The sequence below is a fragment of the Armigeres subalbatus genome, chromosome 2, assembly GCF_024139115.2.
Source record: "Armigeres subalbatus isolate Guangzhou_Male chromosome 2, GZ_Asu_2, whole genome shotgun sequence".
Taxonomy (NCBI): Eukaryota; Metazoa; Arthropoda; class Insecta; order Diptera; family Culicidae; genus Armigeres; species Armigeres subalbatus.
In genome coordinates this window covers 86,826,830-86,846,303 of record NC_085140.1, presented here as the reverse complement: position 1 = coordinate 86,846,303, position 19,474 = coordinate 86,826,830, and the positions used below count along the sequence as shown (strand labels likewise).

Here is a 19,474-nt window from a genome sequence, read left to right as displayed (position 1 = left end):
TTTTTTGTTCCGACGACTTGATTGGAACCACTGTATGAATAACTATGAAGCTTTTCAGATATAAACAACACACTATGAATAGTATTTGCTCAAATTTACGGATTTTTTTACTCATACGGTTCAAAAGTTATAGGAGATTTCCGGAGTGCAATTTTCATCGAATACACCCTTTAGTCTTTTTCTTGTAACAAGGTTTTATCATAATATGCTTAACATAGAATTTCCCAAAAGTGGGCAATTAAAATGGATTTAGCGAAGTCTTCCAGCCATAGTTATCACAACGCTGATATAATTTGAAAGGGTTGCCTTATTTGTAATAGGCTTAGTTTTGTTCTTGAAAAATAATCACGTTCAGACAAAAATAAAAAATTCCGATTGTTATTCACAATATGGAGATCTGTCAAGACCTGTCACAATTTCCAACTGCATAGTGAACAATATACTTTGTATCAGATTCCGTTACAAATTTGTTATTTTTGTGCTAAAATTGTAACAAATTGTGAGACATCTCACTTCTCATTTCCCAAACAAATTTGGAAAAAATTTACTAAATGTAGAAGAAAAATGATTTCGATAATTGCATGGCGTTTAGGATCGCTATAAGAGATATGAGAAACAAGCAATGAGTCGTCTCACTTATTTTTCACTTCACACCTCACCTTTCACGCTTTTCCCGATAGGCAGAAGTGAAAAATGAGGAGTGAGAAGTAAGAAGCAAGACGTATCACTTTTTACTCGTCATTTTTCACTACTCTTTACTGATTTCTTATTTCAATTATTATTTATCACTTCACATTTTCCACATTCACTATTGTTCGGCCAAACGATATTTTAGTTATGACCCAGAAATTTACGGTCGTATGATTTTTTTGGCCAAACGGCATTCACGACTAAATGACCTTTTCGACCAATTGACCTTTTCGGCTAAATTACCTGTTCGGCCAAACGACATTTTCGGTTAAATGACATTTTCCATCAAATCTCATAAATGACTATTTTGGCTAAACGGCGTTTTAGGCCAAAAGACATATTCAGCCAATCGACCTAATCGAATTATTTTGTTCTGCTTTGTGCGATCGATAAGTCAATTGCTTATAGTGTGCGTTCAATTGTGTTTTTGTTTAATCTAGATCAAACTACACGCTACAACCGGCGTCCGTTTATCAAAACTAACCGTGCTACCCACCCCACATCATTTATCCAGTATCTCAGTGATTTATTGTGGAAGTCGGATGGCTCGTCGGTTTCCATCAAAGCGTCACCCTACCTATTCCCTAAATTTGCATTCGCACACGGCCGGCGCCGGTATTGTTCAATTTCGGGAAACCAGTTCATACACAATGAAGATGGCATTACCCCAAACATCATCTATTGGTTTTCTGCGTAATTGCAGCAGACCTGCCAATAACGAAGTAGCAACCGTGGTCGGTTAATCATGCTCATGCTCAAGCAATCTGTTGTTCGGCCAAACGACATTTTCGGCCATTTCTGCCAAAGGACCATTTCGGCGATACAAGTTTGGGCGTAAGCTCATTTCGCCTAAATGACATTTTCTGCCGATGACTTACGGTCAGGTGGCTTTCGGCATATGTTTCCAAACAAAACATGAATATTTTCCATGTTCACTATTATCTGCTAGATACTTCACTCGTAGCTCCATTAGTATCTGCTTGGAATGGCGAACGTCTTTAAAACATGTATCTCGAAGAAAGGAAGAAATCTTGATACTTGTCTAAGGTTGCCCTGAATCGGCAGCAGTAGATAGTGTTTTTATTCCGAAAGACTGGATTCGTGTGTTTGCGAAATCGCTGATTCTTGGTGTTATGCAATAGTGGAAGCTGATATATCTCCACTGGCTTCCACACTGATATTCTTCCCTCCCCCTTCATACGGGAGCTTGGCAGAAGGAAGGTCGTGTGAAATGTGCCATCACAAATATTGCCCTCCGCTCGCTTTCAAATCGACTTCTATAAAACATTCTTCATGCCTGCCGTATCCTAACGGAACTATCATACTTTCGCCTCTAATTCTATCATGAACATGTGCGTCTAAGTTTGGAAGATGATATTAGCATTTCCATATCATTGTAAATCGTTTAACTTCACGTAGAAGTAACACACACAAAATCATTAATTTAGAATACACTAATTGTTAATCTGATCTTTGAAATGCGTTAAGCCAAGGCCTCATTTAGTCGGGCACATAACGAAAAGTTCTAAATCTAATTTTATTGTCTTGAAATTATTTAATACTGTATTATAAAAGCCTTATTGTGAAATTCCTGGAATTTCGGAGAATATTCGAAGAAGTATCGTTCAAACATTCATTTATGAATTTCTTCGAAAAATACTCCAGAAATTAGTTCGGAAATAAATCAAGAAATTTATTTGATAATTCCTTCAGATATTCCTCCGAAAAGTTCCTTTTAAAAAGCCTTAGAAGGTTACTTTAGGAATTCTTCCTAATTTTTTTGGGTATTTCCTTGGAGATTCTTTACAAAATTTCTCTGAAAATTCCTTAAGAATTTTCATTACGGATTTCTTTAGAAAATCCTTTACGAATTTCTTTCGGAAATTGCTTAAGGAATGCTTTCGGATTTTTTTCCACGAATTCCTACAATCTCCTTCGGAGACTGGAATTTCTCTCTCTGGAGAAATTCCTTTGGATGTTTCCTTAGCAATTCCTTAAGGAATTCCTTAAAATATTCCATTCGTTCTTTTAAGAATTTCTTTGGAATTTTGTTGAGAATTTCTTCGAAAATTTTTCCTTTTGAAATTGTTTCGGCATTTATTTCATGATTCGCTGGAAAATGTTTTTCTAGATATTCATAAGGAAATAATTCAAATTTTGCCTGAGGAATTTCTTCAGAACTTCTTCCAGCAACTCCTTTAAAAAAATCTTCGGGAATTCTTCAGGTACTTCCTGCAGGAATTTCTTCAAAAATACCTTCATCTTGCCTTAAGTATTTGTTTGTTTGTTGTTTATTTTTGGATTTTTTATTTCGAAAATTCAATAAGTAACAACGTCGCAAACAATTTCAATAAATTTCATAAAAAAAAATCTGGAGAAATTTCCGAAAGAAATCTTGGAGGTTATACGAATAATCTTTTAAAGAAGTCCCTGGAGGAATATCCGAATGAATTCCGGGCGGTACTTTTTTTTGTTATTTAAGAAATAAAATTCTGGAGGAATCCACAAATAAGTTTTTGGAGGCCTTTTTGAAGAAATTTGTATTGGGTTTAGTGCAGAAATTTCCAAATAAACTTTTGAAGGGATTCCCAAAAGAGAATCTGAATGGATTTTTGAAAATAATTCCTAAAGGAACTTTCTAAAATATTTTTTGAAGGTAAAATAGAGGAATCGATAAAGGTATTTTTGAAGGGTTTTATGATGGAATTTCCGAAGGAATTCTCAAAGGAAATTACGGAGAAAATCCTAATAGAATTTCAGAGAAAATGCCTACTGGTTTTTGTGATGTAATTCTATGGTTTCTCCAAGAATTCCTTTGGAATTTTTCTCAGTAATTTATTCGCAATTTCTTCCAGAGATTCCTTGGAAGATTCGTCTAGGAATTCCTAAGGAAATTGCTTCAAAAAGTTCTACAAAAACTCCTCCGTAAACGAATTCCAGAAAGTTCTTCGGAAATTCCTTCGGATATTTCTTAAAATTTACTTCGGGATTACGTCAGGCTTTCGAGCTTCTTAAAAAGAGCCGTCCGAGATTTTTGAAAGAAGGCTTCCGAGCCTCTTGAAAGGAGCTTCTGAAAGTATGCTTCCGCACCTTTTGATAAGAGGCTTCTGAGCCCCTTATAAAGAGGCTTTCGAGCATCTTGAATGGTGGCTTTTGAGCTACTTAAAAGGAGGCTTCCTATGCATTTTTAAAGGATGCTTCTGAACCTCTTGAAAGTATGCTTCCAACCCACTTGGAAGAAGAGTTCCGAGCCTCTTGAAGGGAGGTATCCGAGGCTCTTGAAAGTAGGCTTCCGGACTGCTTAAAACGAGGCTTCCAGGCCTCTTGAAAGGAGGCTTTCGAGCCTTTTGAAAGAAGGTTTTCGAGCTTCTTGAGAGGAGGCTTCCAAGCCTCTTGAAAGAAGGCTTCCGAGCCTCTTCAATGGAGGCTTCCGAGCCTCTTGAAAAGAGCCTTTTGAAAAGAACCTTCCGAGCCTCTTGAATGAAGGCTTCCAAGTTTTTTTGAAAAAGGCTTCCGACCCTCTTGAAAGGATCCTTCAGAGATTTTTGAAAAAAGGTTTCCGAATCTCTTAAAACGAGGCATCCGGGTCTCTTGGGAGAAGACAAAGGCCTCTTGAAAGGAGGCTTCCGAACCTTTTGAAAAAACCCAGTCAACACAAAATCGTATATGATTCAACATAAGATGCTAGAGTGAAGCCGATATACGTACATGTTGTATGGGGGGAAGTACTTATATCGCCTCCACCTTAGCATCTTATTCGGCAATATATACAATCTTGTTGTGACTGGGATGGCTTCTGAACATCTTGAAAGGAGGCATTCGAGCCGCTCTGAAGAAGGCTTCCGGTAAGCGTAGAAGAATGCTTCTTATTCTCTTGCCACAAAGCAACCGAGCTGTTCTTTAAATGAAGATGCCTTCATGCCTCTCAAACGGAGGCTTCCTAACCTGTAGATTCTAGATTTTGGTTCAAAACCATGTTTCTAAAATATTCGTTAACATTTTGTTTAGATCAGGTAGATTGCAATAAATTTTTTTTTAATTTGCTTTGAGGACAATTGTTTTTTTTTTTCGTTCAGCAACCCTTCATACGCTGTTCTGGTTTAGGAGGGCAGGGTTCAATTGGCTTTGATTTACTGATCGCCATGCATATTATGTACAAGACACAGTTTTGAAATAAAATATACACAATTATCAAAACTTTTTCAATAAGCCCCGATTGGAATTGAAATACGTCCGCCATTATGCATTTTTGCCCGAGGGACCCCCTAGGACCAGTGAAGGTACCCCCAGGGGTACATATACCCAAGGTTGAGAACTGCTGCTCTACGGTTTTACCTGTGGTATTACTAAAGGAATTTCCCAACGAGAGCCTTAATGGTTTTTGAAAAAATGCCTTCATGGAGTTTCCGCAGAATTTCTTATATTACAAAAGAAAAAAATGTAGTTTCCTCCGGAAATCCCTTCAGGAATTCCACGAAGAACATTTTTGGCATATTTTACCAACTTTTAAGAAAAATATTCAATTTGGTTGATCATCGTGCCCAAGTTATATTCAGCCAGAGCTCATTTTAGTTATGTTGATCATCGATTGAGATTTGTGCATTCAAAAACGCGAGGTGGGGAGTAAACTGTCCATTGTGGTTGTCATTAGTGGATTCCATCGTGAATGCCCTTCCAGGATCTAAGGGTCACACCAGATTAACGAAGTAGCCCTGCAAATTCTCTAAATATACTAGATACGCAGCCGCTCAAACATTGCCCAATTGTATATGTAACTCAAAGAATAGTAGTTAGAATTTTTCTGAAATTTAGATATATTGAGAAGTAAATCGACTGGAGTTTATCAAAATCCTGAATTGGGAAAACTTTTGGAAAAAATATTAACAAATTAGTCCTATGACACCGAAGTCTAATTCTCAATACTGCTCAAGGGATACGAAAAGTGAAGCAGGATTCGTTGTTAAATTTTGATTCATCAAAATCAGAGAATGATAAAATAATTTTAATTTAAATAACATTTTGAGATCAGGTACTTATTAGTGTCGCTGGTAATTTACTATGGAATGTGCTGTTTGATGATCGACAAACATAGAATATTTCAATTTTAATCCACTGAAGTCGATTTTTATACGGGCGATTCGTACGGTGTGAATCAAAACCACGTGAATTCAAAAATCCGCGTTAAAATTGATTTTTTTTGCCATTGATTTTTTCATCCACGCCGGTTCACGCCGCCGCCGCCGCCGCCGATTATAAGACCAGCGCACAGGTCTACTTGCACAATAGAAGGTAGAGAAAGATGGAATTCACAAACATCGTTAGTCCTTGTTCCGTTATTCGCAGTAGTGGATACATCCCGTCTACGATCATCCCGCTAGTGTTTTATACCAAGTATAGGTCATGCTGACTGTGAGGAAATGGGAATTGATTTCAATGATCGAGTTTACTGACCAGCAAAATATCGATTTTCTGTCTTAATTCCACTGTGAACAACTCTTGTACTTGTTTCTGAATAGCAGCAACCTGTACCATAGTTCAAAGTTCAAATGCTAATAAATCGCTACAAATGTAGGGTTTTTCGGTCAATTTTGAAATACAGACTATACACAGTTAACTATATTCGATATTCTGGAAATCAAACCTCTATAATTCGACTTGGACATCAACACGTTTTGTCTATCATTTTTTACATTTGTGCGAGAGAAGTCCAATGATTACCATTGTTGATTGATCAATAATGCAGTTATTATAATTGGTATAAAATAATGAAGTACTGAATTTAGTAGTTTATGCAACTAGTTGCAAAAAGATGATGATTTTCAGCACAAGTTGTACGTTTATCCAACGAGGCTTGCCGAGCTATTTTTTGCAACAACGAAAAATGAGCTTATATATGATAAATCTGTACCAAAATGCTACAATTTTATTTACTTAACATGACCAATCTTGCCAAAAAATCATGTTGCTGCAGAAAACAAACAGATTCCATGTTATCGTGCCCCATGGTGTGTTCGACAGACCATAAGGCGATAGATAAACCTGCCTTTGGAGAATTTGATGTCGTGCCCATCAAATGATTTCATTTATTACGTAACACAGAGAATACACTGTTTGAACACTCACCCAAGCCAATTTAGCTAAATGTGGTCAGGTAACTAATGTTCTAATGCTGGTTTTCCATTATAGCACCCAGTTTTATCACTCAAACGCCAACTGTAAACCAAGTATTGTGACCAGGAATTGCAAAAAAAACTGTTTTTAAACTCTGGATTTTCTGGAACATTTTTTATACCGAGTCCCGTAACAAGAAAAAGTGCTGAGATTAAACTTTCTACTAGTGCTCAGTCTTTACTAGCGAATTCCACTAGCACAATGTCAACATCTGTATATTAAGAAATTCAACGAATACCTACTTTCGGAGCAAAAACGTTTCATATTTGTTCAAATACGTTATGCACCAAATCGAGAACGTGATGAAACCGCATATCATCATCTTAGTCGTAGCCAATCGAAGTTATTTAACAGCACGAATGGAAGAGACAACTGCCATTTAGGCATCATCCCCCTCCATCCATTTAACCATTCCAAATGCTTGTCATTATCCAACATTTCCATAATTGTTTTCCCCTCGTCGAACAAAACCATCCACGCGAACACGCGTCTTCTGCAGCGGGGCCAAACGTTCGTCATCCGTCGTCCTCAACAGCTCCAGTCAAAGAACGATCCTCCAGTCTATCATCGCCGTCGCCGCGCCGCTTCAATGCGACTTATGTAAGCACATTCGAGCAACAGCATTCCACTCCAAAAGCTGCTGCTACTGCTGCAGAAATCAGCTGTTTTCACGTTCCATCACACAGACGACTGCTAAGACGCGCGTTTTACCTTCTGTAACCACGCCAAGCCAAGCCGAGAGCAGTTGCAGTGCGAGGGAAAATCTGATTAAGTTGTTACAGCTCCAGTGATTCTAACCCGAGTGAAAAAGGGTGAAGCTTGGAAAAATATTTATAATTTGTTTTTCATCTTTCTTTGTACAATAACAAAGTATTAACGGATTCTGCATCCAGAACTATTCTTCAAATCATGCACGGTGAAGACCACTTCTTAGCGTTTTACAGCTATTTTTTTTTTCGAAAACAAAGGCATTCATTCATGAAAATTCCTACTAAAAATCCTGAGTGACAGAAACTTGCTAGTTTATCATACTTCGAAACAAATCTGTTCACATCTCCTTACTTATATTGGAGGTTTCAGACAATATGATTGTCATTTGAAAAAAATGTTTTCCAATTTCTATCATTCAAAGTAATCTAACATTAGTGTCCATCTACTCGGGACTACTGATCGAACGACAAATGTGATGCCGCGAGGCTTATGACCGGCTGTGATGGCATCAGTCGAACGGGTTTGCACTTGGTTCGATTCTTGCTTTGTGTTTGTTATGGTTATAAATAACGTACCTACAGGTACACAATATCAGCAACAACGTTTGGATTAGGAATAAGATAACCGATTTGCTAAGATGGACTTGTCCGTATAACTATCACCGAGATGTTGCACATTCCATTGGTTTATTAGAATTAAATTGACTTCAATAACGTTTGAAAGGGATAAATCAATGCTGGGGGATCTCGTCTTGGTTTAGAAAGCTCAATTGGAAGTGAGTTCGAGAAAAAACTTTGGCTGCAGATTATCAAATTGTGGATCTTTTCGTACTTCCCGCTATGGGATAGGATTACTCAAACTCTTTGCAAACAGCTTCATAGAGATTGTGAAGGGAACCTATCACCAATTATTGGGAAAGTCCTTAATGAAAATTACGAAAATATTCGTAGGACTAAACATTTTTTCCTAAAGTCCAAATTTAGGAATGGACAAGTTACAAGTCCTTTGAAAATCAGAATTCGATGCATTTGTGTGCACCATGGAGCACAACATTTGTTCAGGATTTCTGGTCTGGTCGAATGAAACTTAAAAAAAAAATTTACATTCATTAGTTCTACTAGCTTTTATGTAAATGAATGCTTAGTATTTTGATGAGATTTTCCACCTGCAGCAACTGAACAAAAAAGTCTCTGTTTCAAACGCGTGCGTCAACAAAAAAACACGTTTCAAATGTTAATTTTTATGATGATGATTCATACTGGGATCTTCGGTTTATTCCATCTAAACGGAACCATCCATCGTATAAAATATTAGCACTTCTATGGCTCTTAGCACTCTCTTCTGGTTTGATCATCATCGTGTATGTAAATTCATGTCTTTCCTCGTATCTGTCCGGACATCGATCCACGGCACGTGCTTTCCACATCAGCTGCCGTCCCAATCACAATCCCGCGTAAGCCAGTCTGAATCGCGCTTAGTCCAAACTTCCCAGTACATACAGGAAGCCTTTCGTCGGCTGTCGTAATAACGATCGGCAAGATGAAAAAGAAGATTTGCCTAAAATGGAAATTGTTGCTCGCTGGATGCTGCGTAAGTAGACTGCTTTCCTCTACAAACATCCCGTCCGGGTCCTACACATCTCGAATGCCAGTCAGTCAGTCGATGGGGTATTACCGCACATGTGACAAAGTTACTCGACGACAAATCTATTGCGAACCGAAAGACGACGACGACGACTTGTTATGTTTCCGGTCGATTACACCCCCCCAGTGGATTAGTCATCTGTGTAATAAGAAACAATACTTGTGTGAAATTGAATTGGCTTCCTAGACTCACGCATATTTCTTTGTTTCCATTTCAGGTAATTCCCCTCCGAAAGGAATCCCAATCTTGATCGTATTGAGCAGGCTCCAGACAGCCACGGTTGGACGAACTCCAAGGTATTTTCACTTTCAATGCCGTGCCCAAACCAAACTCGACGAGCAACAAAATTACCTCAGCCCAACCAATCCATAAAATGTATCCAATTCCAATTTATGGCTCCTAAATTATCAACCAAATTGGGCGGGAATACCGACCTATGTATGTGCCGAAAAAAAAACAAGAAACCGATACCTCTGTGAAAAATTCGTCTTATAATGCTGATCATGAAAGAGTCAGGAAGACGCACACAAGAAAGCACAAGCAAAATGAGAATGTCACACTGGACTCGATGTCGGACGCACTGGAGTAGTCAGAGGAGAGTTGATATAACTTCCTATGATATGTGACATTAGAAGGGCTTAGAAAACTTTTTTTTTGCTAAATATAAGAGTTTTCAAAGTATATTTAGCATTTATTTCCGCATTGAATCATATGCAGAGATTGTACGATAGAGACCCTTGCCATTGTTGTACACAACTTTTGGTTTAGTTCCAAATGGGATAATGTAGAGCCCCACAATCTGCATAAGCTACACCACTGATAGTGAGTCGGCAACGGCAAGTGAACCACTTCACCACGCAACCAGTTTTCAATTTCAGCGACCTTGAATTGTGGTGGCGATGACGATGTGGGGCTACGCCCAAGGCCTTCACACTCAACAATGCTACCGAACCGGATTTCTTGTTTTATGGGCGTTCAAGCTTGTTGATCCTTTTGTTGGATTTGATCGATACAGATGGATTTCCCTTATTACATTTTCGGCTGTTCACAAATAAATAGATGGAGAATTAATGACGGAACGCATCAAAACTAAAATTATTCATTGTACGTACATATACCATTCATGATAAATTCGCCACATATAAAAAGATCCAATTGTTACAAAGAACAATGGGAAAATATGGCCGTTCACGAACGAACTACAAATCTTTGTTCAATATGGACTAAATGTTATGGATTTTTAACATTTTTTTTTAAATAGAATCGTATTTAATCCTCTGTCAATGACTGCTGAAACCAGAGCTTGAAGTCAACTACATAGCGGAATTTCCGGTGAATTCGATGCCTCTCAGAGGCGTGCGCCGCCGCGCTGCCGACAATTTTTTACATCACGCAGCCCCGGACATTTTTGCATCAGCGCTAGTGCTATTTAAAATCTGTCATGCCGCTTACCTATATTTTTCCACACCGGTTCAAATTTGTACAAGCCCGAGGAACTTTCAATGCAAATATTCATGAGTTTCTAGTGAAAAATCCGTAGAATATCAAATAAAAAAAAATACTTGGAATCGAAACGTCGGTTTACGCCAAACTAGCAGTCCTAATTAATTTAGACTGGAAAGTCAACGTTAAAACACTGATTCTACCACAATCTCTCACAAGAAAAAGCCTACGTTGACTCTGTATAACCCCCGTCCCGCATCGTAGACAAACGTAGATTTTTAAACCCCCCCCCTTAAGAGTGAAAGTACGAAATAAGAATTGAGAAACCATAAGTGAATAATGATGAGTGAGAAATAAGAAGGGAGACGTTTAACTTCTGACTCCTCATTTTTCACATCTCACTTTTCACTTCACACTCGTCAATCCTCATTTCACACTTCTTATTTTTACAAGTTGGAATTGCGAAGTGAAAAGTGAGAAAAGAGGAGCCAGAAGCGAGACGCCTCACTTTTTTCTTTTCACCCCTCATTATTCACTTTTCGCTTAGCACTTTGATACCGCCTGATTGGAACAATATGGTGAACTGTTAGAGAGTGGAACAATATGGAGAGCTGTTAGAGAGTGGAAAGGGGAGATGAAGAAAGAAAAAGAGATGAAAGTAGGAATTAAGGTAAAAAATTACTGATAAAGGCAAGAAAGGCCCGGATACTCATACACCCACTAGTGCGGAGTAGTGTAGTAACACGACCGTGAAAACAGACAGAAAGATTTTTACTATTCTTCAGTAGCTCCTGAGAGTGAATGGTGAATTGGCGGGTCCGTCACTGGTGGCCAACGCGCAACTCCATCAATGCGCTAACGATAGTTTTCGTTTTGGCGGTCCGAGCGGTAGTGAGGCCCGGTGGGTATACGCCCTCGCTCATTATTGCTTAATATCCTATGAGCTCCTCTTCCGTGAGTAAGCGACTGAACGTGAAAAACCAGGTCGTCTACCAAGAATTGCCCGTTCCGGAAGCCAGGACGTCTGCCAAGCAATACCGGATCACGAAGACCTTATCTGGCCCTAGAAGACCCGTTCGACCAGAGAAATCAAAAAAACATCAGCGTCGAAGGCAAACCACGTGCGCAGTAAAAACCAATGTTGCCGGAGAACAGTCGGCTAGCACCTGGTCAGTATTCCCGGATCAGGCGATCCGATCAAAAATCCGAATCCGTGGCTCGACTATCCACTGAAGAAATCTTGAAATCTGGCAAGTAATATCCAAATATTATCGCTCACTATCTCTCCTTAACGATAGCTCCAGTGTCAGCAGGCCGCAGCAACCCCGCAACTGGACCGCGCTTATAACGACTAGTCTATGATAAGTTAATCCATTCACGAAAGGGCCACATGTCACAGCCTGACAAAAATGGAAATCTTCTTACGCCCGAGCGTTCGGTTATCCATAGGAGACAGCAGCACTACGAAGAGCCACTGGCGGAAACAGAGGTGCGGCATCACACGATGCAATCACGCCATTGTTCTCATAGGCTATTGTTCTTGCGCCAAGTGGTGCCCCACTAAATAACAATAGCTGGCGACGCCAGTGCGAAGAGCACCTAAGTTACGATGTGGCAAACAACAATGACGGTATTATGACGAACCACCGGATCTCCAGGAAAAATCAAAATGGTATTGGCCGGCTGAAAACTAAAGAACCCATGGAGTTGATTAACTACCAGAAGAGCTACTTAAACACGATGATGAGGTACAGGTTACAGCGCTCCAAGATAAGGGAGGAAGAATTCCACCGCAGAAGTGGATGGAAAGGAACGTGCGTTCATTCAGGCGATGGTTCTGGCAAAATTTGCCCCAAATTGCCTTTTCCTGTTTTCGAAGTAGCACAATAGTTCCTTCCAACGTTAGCAACATGAAATACATTGAAACACATTTATTCTGTCGATAATTAAGCACTAGTCTATACACTTGACAGACTTTATTTATTCTAATCTACACTTATAGCTATATAATTAAGAAGCATCGACCTTCTGAATACAGGACGTAATCTATCCCGGACCGTGATCTAGTTGCGACTGCCGACGTTCTCTTGGGTGCCGGAGAGACCTTCTTCCAACGATGATCGTTTTGGTAGACCATCAGATCGGTTGACCTCCGAAAATCTACTCTCTGCTTTCCTTATCACACACGCTGATAATGGACGATGCGATAGGGAGATAACGATGCTCTACCTGTATACCTTGTCCAATACAAGTGTACGGTGGCGACTGGAGATGATTCTGCTGTCGATCGTTATTATTTATTCAGACTAAGGCCGAAGTGGCCTGTGCGGTATATAAGAGTCTTCTCCATTCGGCTCGGTCCATGGCTACACGTCGCCAACCACGAAGTCTACGGAGGGTCCGCAAGTCATCTTCCACCTGATCGATCCACCTTGCCCGCTGCGCACCTCGCCTTCTTGTGCCCGTCGGATCGTTGTCGAGAACCATTTTCACCGGGTTACTGTCCGACATTCTGGCTACGTGCCCGGCCCATCGCAGTCGTCCGATTTTCGCGGTGTGAACGATGGATGGTTCTCCCAACAGCTGATGCAATTCGTGGTTCATTCGCCTCCTCCACGTACCGTCCGCCATCTGCACCCCACCATAGATGGTACGCAGCACTTTCCTTTCGAAAACTCCAAGTGCGCGTTGGTCCTCCACGAGCATCGTCCAGGTCTCGTGTACGTAGAGGACCACCGGTCTAATGAGCGTTTTGTAGATTGTCAGTTTGGTACGGCGGCGAACTCTATTCGATCGGAGCGTCTTGCGGAGTCCAAAGTATGTACGATTTCCAGCCACTATGCGTCTCCGAATTTCTCTGCTAGTATCATTTTCGGCGGTCACCAGTGAGCCCAAGTACACAAATTCTTCTACCACCTCGATTTCGTCACCACCGATGCTCGACTCGCGGTGGGTGGCTCACATTGTCTTCTCTTGAACCTCTTCCTATCATGTACTTCGTCTTCGACGTGTTGATGACTAGTCCGATCCGCTTGGCTTCCCTCTTCAGTCTGATGTAGGCTTCCTCTATCTTCTCAAAGTTACGTGCCATAATATCTATGACGTCGGCGAAGCCAAATAGCTGGACGGACTTATTGAAAATTGTACCACTCGTGTTAATCCCTGCTCTTCGTATTACCCCTTCCAAAAGACCATCACCTTGCCGTAACCCTCTGCGGGTTTCGAAAGGACTCGAGAATGCCTGAAACTCGAACTACGCACATCACCCGATCCATCGTCGCCTTGATCAACCGTGTCAGTTAATCCGGAAATCCGTGTTCGTGCATTAGATTGGCTGCCATAGCTGGTCCCGATCGATTGTATCATATGCGGCTTTGAGGTCGATGAATAGATGTGTGGGCACGTTGTATTCGCGGCATTTCTGCAGTACTTGGCAAATGGCGAACACCTGGTCCGTGGTGGAGCGTTCGTCCATAAAACCCACCTGGTACTGCCCCACGAACTCCCTTGCAATTGGTGCTAGTCGACAACATACAATTTGGGAGATTACCTTGTAGGCGGCGTTCAGCAATGTGATTGCGCGGTAGTTGCTACAATCCAGCTTATCGCCCTCTTTGTAGATGGGACACACGACACCTTCCATCCACCCCTGCGGCAAAACTTCATCCTCCCAAATCTTGGTAATGACCCAGTGCAGCGCTCTAGCCAGTGCCTAACCACCGTGTTTAAATAGCTCTCCTGGTAGTTGGTCAACCCTAGGGTATTTGTTGTTCTTCAGCCGGCCAATCTCCTCCTGTATTTCCTGGAGATCCGGAGCCGGTAGAATTATGTCTTGCTCTCAGGTCCAACACCATACCGTCATCTTCCAGGTCCAACACCATACCGCCACATCGCCATTCAGGTGCTTTGGATCACCTCACGCTCGTTTGTAAGAAGGTTCCCGTTTATGTCCTTACACATATCGGGCTGTGGCACGTGGCCCTTACGTGAACGGTTCAACTTCTCATAGAACTTTCGTGTGTTATTAGCGCGGTACAGTTGCTCCGTCTCTTCACGGTCTCGATCTTCCTGCTGACGCTTTTTCCTCCGGAAAATCGAGTTTTGTCTGTTCCGCGCCTGTTTATATCGTGCCTCGTTCGCCCTCGTGCGGTGTTGCAGCAATCTCGCCCATGCTGCATTCTTCTGTTCTACTAACTGCTCACATTCGCCGTCATACCAGTCGTTTCTCTGATCCGGGGGCACCGTGCCAAGTGCAGCGGTTGCGGTGCTACCAATGGCGGATCGAATATCTCTCCAGCCATCTTCAAGAGACGCTGCCTAGCTGCTCTTCCGTTGGGAGTGCCATTTACAGCTGCTGCGCGTATTTTTGTGCTAGTCTACCGTCTTGTAGCCGCCCAATGTTAAGCCGCGGCGTCCGGCTGCGACGCGTCTTGTACACCGTCGAGAGCTTTGAGCGCAGGCATACTGCAACGAGGTAGTGGTCGGATTCAATATTCGCACTGCGATAAGTGCGGACGTTCGTGATGTCGGAGAAGAATTTACCGTCGATTAGAACGTGGTCGATTTGGCTTTCCGTTTCCTGGTTAGGTGATCTCCATGTGGCCTTGTGGATATTTTGGGTGGGAAAGAAGGTGCTTCGGACTACCATTCCGCGGGAGGCTGCAAAGTTTATGCATCGTTGGCCGTTGTCATTCGATACGGTGTGCAGACTATCCGGTCCGATCATGACACCGATGACGATTTTGACGTCCCGTAGTGGGCTCCTACGGATTGGCTCCGGGGAACCTGTGGAACATTTTAGTTTCAGCACCAAAATCAGTCATTCGACGGCTCTTTTTCATGGTTTTCGATCAGGAAGCAAAGAATGAGTATAAAATGGTCCATTGACGGCTCTGTTCGCTTCCTGGACCTACGGATTGGCCCCAGGGAACCTGTGGAAGGGACATTTTAGTTTCAGCACCAAAACCAGTCATTCGAAGGCTCTTTCTAATGGTTTTCGACCAGGAAGCGAAGTATGAATATAAAATGAGCCATTCACAGCTCTGACTGGTCTCAGAAACTACTGATTACCCGGGGTTACCTGTGCTAAATATCGTTTTTCGATCAGGGAACGAGGAATAAATAGGGGAACGGTTCGCCACTTCATCTCATAGCTCCAATTTCCATCCCATCAAAAACAAAGCAATGGAAATGAATTTGGTTTCTCTATTATTTTTGTGATTTTTTTCAGCAGTGAGCACGCATGTTGACAAAAAGAAGCGAAGAATTTGGTGCCGTATTTCTTTGTTTAGCGATGAGATTGATATATGTACAGTGAGATGGAAATCGGAACAGTTCCCCTATAAAATGCCAGGATCATTTCCTTGCCTTCCAATCCTTCCAATCCTTGCAATCATTGTTATCAAAAATTCTATTTTATAATCATGATAAAAACCATGAACTGAGAGCGGTAGAGTGACTGGTTTTTGTGCTAAAACTGGAATGATCCTTTCAACAAGTTAGGCTAAGGCAATTCAAAAGTCCTGCAAGCGGTCAAAGACGTCAATGGCCCCTTTTTATATGCATACTTCGCTTCCTGATGGGGACTGTCATTCAAGGAGACTTAAATAACACAACGCCATGCAGATAGCTGCAGTAAACTGAAAACAGGTGAGCTGATGTAGGCCAGGCGTTAAGTTTGTTCCGGTGCGTATTGAATTCTTCGACCCGTGATGGATGTTTCCCTTTTTTTTTTTTTTGTTTCTTTATTAAGGAGACTTTCAGCCCGAGGCTGGCTCGTCTCCGGAACAAATGTTTCTCTCTGATTTATTAAAAAACGAGGGAACGTGCCGCAGCTTCAGGGTCCAGAAGGCATCGATCCAAATCGACAAACCAGGTGCGTCACTTTGGGTGACACTGCAGGCATTGAAAAAAATCAGATCAAAGGCCTAATCGATGATGCTTTCTAGATCATTGAAATTTGGCGTTCGTTGATTCAATGTTTAAAGATCTTCATCGCTCAACAATGGGAGACAACTGAGCGAGGCAAATCACTTGGTAAACTAACAATGAGTGTTGTTGCGATACGCTGTTAGAAAAATCTTTTCAGACATTAGGAAAATTTACTTTGCTATGAGAATTGAACTCTAATACACTACATGGGAGGCTTTCATACTTTCTCTCCTCCATCCCAGCCACTTGAAAGTAGAGTGAATAAAGCAGAACACCTGATGTGTTTTGATGTTTTAATTTTGTTCTAGTAGAGCAAGCGTAACGCAAATGCTCAAGTCGCAATCGTAGTCCTCCATGGATACCACACCAAGTTTGGCTTGGTGAACTCTATAGGGCACTGCACGGAAAAATCTCTTTCTCTTTCATTCTTCATAAAATTTGACACTTACTGGCCTTGTTGTTTTCTAATTTCTTTGCAGCGAAAAAGAGACAAAGCAGTCCGTGCAGTGCCCTATTGCTCATTGTTTACACAGCAACGATTGCTCATAATCGTTGTTTGGTATCTATCTGAGCAAGGCTGGTCACTCACTGGCATAGGATGCTATGATTGAGTCAAATCAATGCTCGTCCGCTTCACTTATGCTTTCAATGCCTGGGTGACAGACTGTCACTGACAGTATATACAATTTAACGGGTACCGTTCTGACTCAAATTCCGAACATGACGCAAACACTCGCATTTAAACGGCCATTTGAACCATATTCGCGTAGTTTTCTTCATAGGATCTTGCATTATTTTGCAATCTTGGTCCTCCGAACGACAAACCGATGAGATTATTAGTTTTAGGGTGCTAAAATATTAGTGTTCGGAATATGAGTCATGTTCCATGTGTAAGTTAAGTAGAAAAGCGTTTTCAGCACCGATGTTCTTACAAAAGGAGGTTTTCTAAGAAAAGTTATCTACAGAATATTCCCCCTCAAGGTATAATCCATTAATTTCGTAACGCAAAAAGCACTCTTTTTAAATCAATCATCATAAAATTGTGTATGGATTGTCACACTTATGTAATTTATAGACATTCCATTTAGGTAAGCAGAGCTTAGGTTTAGTTAACAACATCAGAAAAACTAAATTGTCTGTTGTATCCACGGCGACCCCAACTACCAGAGGAAATCTTCAACTTTATCTTGAATTTTTTCAAAATTAAGGAAAAGTTTTTCTGAATAGTTTGGAAATTTTTCTGAATGTTCATTAGAAGATCTTCCTAATTTCTAGGGAAAATTCCTTTTATTTCCTATTCAGAAATTCGTCTGAATCTCTTGTATTTTTTTATATGAATTTTCACTAGCAATTTAGGTCTGCATTTTCAAGAAATTTCAGTTCAAGTTTCTTTTGAGTTTCCACCGGAAATATGTTTGAAGCTACACGGAAGTTCTTATGAATTTCCACGGGAAAATCTTAAGCAACAAACGGAAACACGATTGCCACCAGATAGATATTGTAAAGACCAGTCTATGGTCAGTGAATTGAGGAGTGCACAAAATCTAACCCATTTTTTTTTGGTGCTTATCCGATTTGCTTCCAACTGGTTGCATTCAATGGGAAATCCTGTTTCCTATTGAAACATTGTTTCCTTTTGAAAATTTGATGGATCAGACTTTGGACTTGAAAGTTTCATCGCATTCTTTTGGAAATTGACTAGATCAAGCTTTGGGTTCAGAAATAATCGCCAAACTTCTATTTGTTGTAGAAAAAGCGCGTAAATAGTGTAGCTATCTTTGGCACTTATTCTCAACCTACAAGTTGCATTCAAATTGGAATCCTTCTTATAATTTCTTATTGAAAATTTGCTGGATCGAACTATGGGCTCAAAAGTTATGGCAAACACACTAGAAAGTCACCGATACCGCTAGGTGGATTAATCAGGGTTTTTCTTAAATAAATTTTAGCTACACCACTGCAAATAAAATAAAACAAAAGTTTCTTGTTGTTTAGTTTCAGATTTATTCTGGTGACTCGGTTATTCGGAGAATTCGATTATCCGGATTGAAAAAAAAAAAACGATACTCCAGATAATCGAGTCTGACATGAATTGGGATTTATAGGAAAAGGAGATAAAGCTAATCGGACATCAGAAACATCATTTAATTTAAGTAAAGGTAGAAGCTAAGGCGAGCTTTCTTTAAAGTGTAAAACATTCGGCGGCGGCAGAAAATTTTCGTCGGTAGCAGAATCACAAACGTTCGTCGGATGGAGACAATGCAAACATTTTATTTGCATGTATGGCGTCTCGTTGGCAGTTGGCAGTCAGCAGCAGTGAAGTGAAATTTCCTCGCAAGATTCTGATTTTGGTTTTGTTGCTGTTGGTGATTGTGACATAAGTGATCAAATTAATTATCTTATAACATTCAAACACGATGGCACTACATTCCTCAATGTACCAACCTGTTTAGTTTACGTCGGCCGGTCCTGTCTTGCCCATATCCTTTCTGTTTTCTCTGTATTCAGAAAAACGATAACTAATATAATTGAATGATGGGATTAGGCTTTACAGTCTCGAAATTGTTCAAACAATAATGTTTTAACTGCCCGACGTTTCGGCTGTGTTTGGCAGCCTTCTTCTGGGGGAAATTAGTTTTACTGTTTTCTAATTTCCCCCAGAAGAAGGCTGCCAAACACAGCCGAAACGTCGGGCAGTTAAAACATTATTGTTTGAACAATTTTGAGACTGTAAAGCCGAATCCCATCACTTATATTTAACAGTCGAGACATCATAGAGTTAAAAATATAATTGAATGTAGGATTTAATGTGGATAAATGAGAACATTGTAATGTGGCTGATGTTTGTCAACCAGATTTGTCTGGATTGTGCCGCTAGGGTTGA

At 40.7% G+C, this 19,474-nt stretch overlaps 1 protein-coding gene across 6 annotated transcripts in view; it reads left to right on the top strand.

The window, feature by feature from the left end:
* Window positions 1-19,474, top strand: part of LOC134209733 (terminal nucleotidyltransferase 5C) — a 288,881-nt gene that overhangs the window by 209,770 nt on the left and 59,637 nt on the right. The window contains exon 1 of one of the 6 annotated variants that reach the window (XM_062685748.1): window positions 9,434-9,512. The exons of the other annotated variants lie outside the window; for them this stretch is intronic. The gene's annotated coding sequence lies outside the window, so the exon portion shown is untranslated. Of the gene's footprint in view, window positions 1-9,433; window positions 9,513-19,474 lie in introns of those variants that run through there. 6 annotated transcript variants of the gene reach the window in all.